We start from the raw sequence: 6,711 nt of genomic DNA on the forward strand, positions 1-6,711 counted from the left end.
GAGCAGTTGATTTTCTGCCGACTTAAAAATATTGTTTACACCGTCGGCGACAATGTAAATATGAAAATTGCTTTTTTTATAAGAGTAGCACAATCGAAAATAGATACATTGACAATTCAGATCAACGACGATTCAGTACGAGTAAATTAATACATCAATCATGAATATTCTAATATTCATGTTGACGTGTATACAATCATTTGATATTGTAACTTTTATTATGACAACGAGACGTTATCTCGCGTAAATGTGTGAACGCCGGATGAATCAAGCTAATAACCTCTCAAAGTCGCTCAATGCAATCGAAAATGGATCGATTCGTTTCTTCGGTGTAAGCGAAGTTTTGTAACCGTAGCCTAGCTTATCATTGTGGACAATGCGTTCCACGCGTCAAAACAAAATGCACTTACTAAAATTACTGGTCAATTAACTTGTACATAATGAATAGAAGAAAAGTTCCACATCCACACTGGCAGAGTGTTGTTGCTAATGGTGTCGCTTTTTCTGGCGCAATATTTCGCTAATTCAGCTGCGAATCCAGCAATGGAGAAGTTTTGAAGGGCGCCAGATTAAAGAAATTAGATTAAAAGATACGAGTAAATAAAAAAAAATATATATATAATAAAAAAGGAAATTGTAAACAAGAGGTTTAGACAATAGACAAGAGGTTTAGACATATAGATATATGTTATTTGAACATTTTATTAATTTTCAAATAATTTTTAGAAACATATAGGACTCCTTGTATTTAGATCTGTTCGCGTTGCTTGTACTTTTTGCCCTCAGTATTTTCATTTATTTTCTTTTCACTGTCCGAATATAATTTATCTTTTTTTAAGAGCAAACTTTTTGAATAATACAAACAAATTTAGAAGATACAGGGCTTAGAGTACCTCTTTTATGGTGATATGTTACTTATATAACACGAACGCACGTGCATGATAAAGAAACTATGATAAAGAAACTTTCGAGGCTTTCAAACGTTCGATTCGGAAAGATTTTTAAAAGACCGCAGTTCTAGATATATCTGGCAAAGAGTTTTGCCGAACGTGCAGTGCGTAGAGCGGTCGTTCGGCCGCCATGACAGTTTCGGCGCTTCAGAAATGAGTGTGTCCGCTCCGTGATCGATCATAGATTTTATTTGTTAAAAATGTACGACGCGAATTTTTATCAAGATGTTGACCAGTATGAGGTTTGATTATCAGAATATGTCGGTTATCGCGGATATTCGCAATAAAGTAGCTGCAGTAATTATTTGACCGTAAATGGAACTCTATTCCACACAAGATTCTGTCTTATAGTTCGGTGACTATGTATGTACAAATGTATGTGTAAATTTCGATACTGTAGGTATGCGGACATAGTAGTCTCTACGTTGAATGCGTTTCGAGTTATGCATGAAGCGCATAAAGTATTGTTTTATTCTTTATTAATTGATTAATTTTTACTCTTTATTAATTGTTTTATTCTTTATTAATAACAAATGATGCATCATGTTCTTCATGCGTAACTCGGAACGCACCTCTAGTCTTGAGGAAATTGAAACACAATTGCTTGGTAGAAATTGTATTTTTTGAGTAGTTACTAAATAGTTATATCAATTTCTGTCTATTAACTGAGAAGGAAAATTACCCAGAAACATTTACTTTGCATAAGATATCTAACAGATGTCTTTTAGACATAAGACGTCTAAAGACGTCTTTCTTTTTCAGATATCTTATGCAAAATAAATGTTATTTGGGTATTTAGGATCCCAATCAGAATGTAACGCTTTGCTTGCAATTACTGCAAACAAAAATTGCGTAAAATCTGATCTGAATCCAGTTAGTGAATAAAAACATAACAAATAATGGATATTAAATTGATTAATAAGCAAGCCAATTGCTCATGAAATGAACAGTTTTGCCCTAATATTTTATATTTTGTGCATGCTTGCTAATTGTAAAATTTTAAGATTATGAAAGTCATAGCGGAGGAAATCTTTGGTGCATAATATATTTTGTACTAAAAATAGCATAATATATATTATATATCAAAGATTTCTTGCTGCCTCTTATAACCTTAAAATTTATTCTTATATTCATATATTTTGAATATTGCATATATTATGAAAACTTTTACATCAAAAAGTTTTATTTTTAAAAAATTTAGTTATTTTACATATACAATTAAATTACATACATATGTGCTAATAATATAATAATATAAAAGAGTCACATATGAGTCACTCAATTCATCTTCATTGGAATTGACGGATACAAACTCTATTTGATTGTCCTCATTGACAAAAAATGTGTTTCATATTCTGATATACTATATGTTAAATTCTGAATAGATGATATTGCAATTATGATATTTTTAGCTTGTTTTCTTTCATTCCAATCTCGATTAGATTTGATAATATTTTTCCTAAGGAACTACTTCTTCCTAAGAAAAATCTTCTTTTCTGATATAGATTTCTTTGCAATATTTCTGTTAAGTACTATCATACCTATATAACATGAAAAAGAAAGTCGATATAAAGAAATTATTATAAATTAAATGTAATATAGTTTATAATATATGTGAAGCAAAAATATAAAAATATCTTTCATGCAATTAAAAAGGGCCGTACTGCACATTAGAAACTTATTATTAACTTTTTTGGAACTTATGAATTTTATTGCTATTTGAGCTGTTATAAATTTTTTAAATATATTCACTAATAATTTAGTAATAACTTCTCATTTTTATCTAAACAAATTTTGAGTATGCAATTCTGGAAACAATTTAATTATTCTAAATTAAAATGTTTTTATTGGAATAATATGTATAATTCAAAACAAATAAATAAATACTTAAATTTTACTTACCACACTCGTAGCTTATCATTTTTCAATTTTTCATCAAATTTCATAAATTCTGTAAGATTGGTAATCATTGGCAAATATTATGTTTGCCAAAAATGTATCAGAGTTACAAACTGCAGTTTCCTTTATTTGCATCAATCTGCAAATTTTAGATACTTGATTTTTAATAAATTTCAAATCGCTTTTAGCACATGCCATGTAGCTAGTGCTTGTAGAATTAGAAATTATGAATATGTATTTAAACTTTTTCACCAATTGCATAAAGAAACATTTTATAAATTTTATTCGCATTTTTTTATTTAAAAGTGGTTGCATAATATGTAGAGTAGAGACTCTTCTGTATATTAGAGACGCACCAAGGATCACGTGATTGTAATATTTGCTGATTGATTTAGGTGAAAATCATATTCTATTCTTGTTTTACGTCTAATGATCAATAAAAATAGAATGACATGATGATGTTGATTGTGTCATTCTATCTTTATCGTTTATTAGTCGAAAAGAATGGAATATGATTTTCACCCCATCCAATCAGCAAGTATTACGTGACTCTTAGCGTATCTATTATATTATAGGATTTCTAAAGTCTTACTAAAGTCCTCTTTCGAAAAAATATTATTATAATTTTTGATATGGAAATATTATTGACTGGAGCTATTATGTCACATATTGTTATCAATTATTCATTTATTTATTATAAATAAAATATATAAACAATATAATATCTTATAGGATCGTATATGTGGTAATAGAAATCAATGCCTTAAATTCAATATTATTATATAAACTAGCTGGATTTTAAATGCTTTTATGATCTTATGTAAATTTATATATTACATATGTAGTCCTTTGAAACACGCGCCGAAATAATTTTTCGATTTTGAAATGCTAATTCTATTAAACTTAAATCCCAGTCTCCCAATATCATGAATTAAATTGACTAGCATTTTAACAATTTAATGCTTTTTCGCATCTTAGAACAATCTTAATAATGCTGAGTGACATATTAAAATCTGTAAATAATTCTTATTGCGAAAAATATTATCTAGATTATCTGGAAGTCAATCTCGGATTTATTGGATAATGAATTTCGTACGAGATTTTAATATTATATAAAATATATAATATTAAAACAAATGTTGATAAAAATAATTTACTTTAAAATAAAATCATATCTGTGAAATTTGTCTGTTTCATTTTTTATTTAGTGTATTTGATTTACTTAGCAACAAAAAATCCTTTTATTTCAAGATAAGATCATAAACTCGTCTAAATTGTTTAAGTTTTGTGAATTATTTGTTTTATGTGAAGATTTTTTTAATTGTTATTTTGGTTCTGTTCAATTTCACTGAGAGATACTGTCTCATTTTCTGAATTAACTTTTTAATAATGTGAATAAAATCTTTCAAAAAAATTTCATATTGAAATATACCATAACTTTTTTCAATATATTCTGCATATGTAAATGAATAAGTTTCTCTTGTTTTTGAATGTCATTAGAAGTGTGATGTAAAATCTGTTGATCATTCTTCGTGTAGATATTCATATTAGTAGACACTTTTATATCTTTTATTATTCCTTTTAACATAGAATTAATAAATTAATAAGTAAAAAATATGTATATAAGAGAAAAATATTTGTCTCATATTGCCTTCTTAAAAATTTAAAAATTATCTTGTTTCTTTGAAGTAGATGTATTTTCTAATTTATTTTTCTTTACAGAATTATCAAACAATAGCTTCTGCTTTTTTTATTTCTTCTCTGATACAGATAGGTTTGTCATAAAGAAAAACATTTTTTTCTTTTAAAATCTTTCTTTTCTTTTTATCTTCAATTTTAGATTTTTTGACGTTGAGTTTTCAGACATTGACATCTCTAAATGCTATGTGTAAGATAATAGAGAAATAAGAAGATTAAATGTTTAAAAGGAACAATATAAAGTAAAGGAACAATATAAAGTAAAATAGATCGAAAGATTTTGAACACAAATAAGATAATGCTTTTCGGTCAAAGGGTCTTGATGCTTTATTAGTAAGACTTTATTACATGTCTCGGTGGTCAAATAGTGAGAACGAAATTTACAAAAAATTGATAAAAGTAATAAGTTATAAAAGATTGAGATTAGCATAAGAAAAAGAGGACACATAAATATCGCCGTCAATCGAAGGTCAAAGTGCTGAAATTCATCAACTTTGTAATAGGTGGCATATCGGGGTACAAAGATTCATATTATAATTGTCAATTACAATAAAATTACAATAAAATCGTTACTTTTTTATTCGACAGGCAAATATCTAAATAATATGTTGGCATGTTGTACGACAAATGTAATACCAACTTATCGAATTATTTATCTGATTCACATGTACGTTTGCAGAACATGAGAAAAGTATCTTAAGGCATCTTGTTAACGATGGAGGAATCACGCCAAGGATGCTGCGTTTTCTCGACGAATGTGCTTCATTCTACGTCAGCATGATCGTTAAGATCTCCATCATAACTGTGTGAAAGTGCAAGAAGCCAATGGAACTGTTTGGTACGGCACGTGAGCTGAAAAGCTGAAAGTGAGGTACGAGCAAACAATTTCATGTCTGGCGCATACGTGACGGAGCCTCCTGATACTCGGTTCACGCTCCTGATATGCGTGAGCGCGCGCGTGGGAATTTCGGATATGATTTGATAAGGATTCATGTCGGCAAAGTTAGAGCTACTTCAAGGGCAACGAAAGCCTTCTGTATTCCGCGCGCGCGCCTGCCATCAGTCTTGATTCCAGCCGGCGTCGTCGACTTTACCTAGGCCTCCAGTATTCGAAACTCGAGACAGTAAATCGAAATTTAATGCTTTTGAAAATATATCCCGCCTCGGCTCTGGATATCTTTTTGGATCTTTCAGCGATTAAAGAATTAATCCCAGCTAAATGGCGCAATTAAACACAAAGTTATACTAAAGCAAAGTATAAAGTAACTTGTTATATTTATAAAAGGACTGCTAAATTTTTTCATACTCTGAAATCTTTTATCTTTTCTAAATGATTGATAATGAATAGTCATGTATTTGACACACAAGCCTTAATTCTAGCAATGAAACACAGTCATACACTGTGTGACACAGTGTCGATTTGAAGCTGAAACGTTGTTTAGGTTTTTTACTTCATTATCATAGTGAAATAAAAGGAAAAGAAAAGATTTTATACGTGCATATAAAAATATTATCAAATATAATCTTGAAATCTTCTTATTGAAATATTACTTCTAGAAAAATAAAGATAATGAAATATAAAAATTTTTATCAGAAAGTACCTAACATAAAAAATGACGACACAGCATTTTAGTTGTGTACGATTGTGTTGACTTATGTAATAGGTGAAAAGCACGAAATCGTACATCATGTCGCTTGTGTAGATACGCTTGATGTACTGAAAAACACACTTTTTAATTATGTAAACCTGTGTCGTGTTGTGTCGTTGTTGGAGAGCATTGTGTTAAACATTATCATTTTGTATCGCCTAGCTATATTCCTTGCTGGAAAGCTCCCTAAATGTTCAGGAGAACTCAATTTTTTCTTGATACTCACATATATATGAAAAAAAAACACTTTTGCTGATTAAAAAATTTAGATATAGATCTGAAAATTATTTCGTTAGATTATTGAAATGATTATGTAAGATGGTCAAACTAATTGCTATAACGTTTTACAATATTGCTCATCATGCTTGAGTTCATCATGTTTTCTACACGATTATTTTGATAGTCTAATAAAATTCTTTTCAAGTTTGTACCGAAATTTTTAGATACTTCAGCGAAATCGTTCTTTCCGTAGAAATGACATTGGCGATAATTGCAAGTATATTATACATATATAT

This window comes from Atta colombica, unplaced genomic scaffold (assembly GCF_001594045.1).
Source record: "Atta colombica isolate Treedump-2 unplaced genomic scaffold, Acol1.0 scaffold207, whole genome shotgun sequence".
Taxonomy (NCBI): domain Eukaryota; kingdom Metazoa; phylum Arthropoda; class Insecta; order Hymenoptera; family Formicidae; genus Atta; species Atta colombica.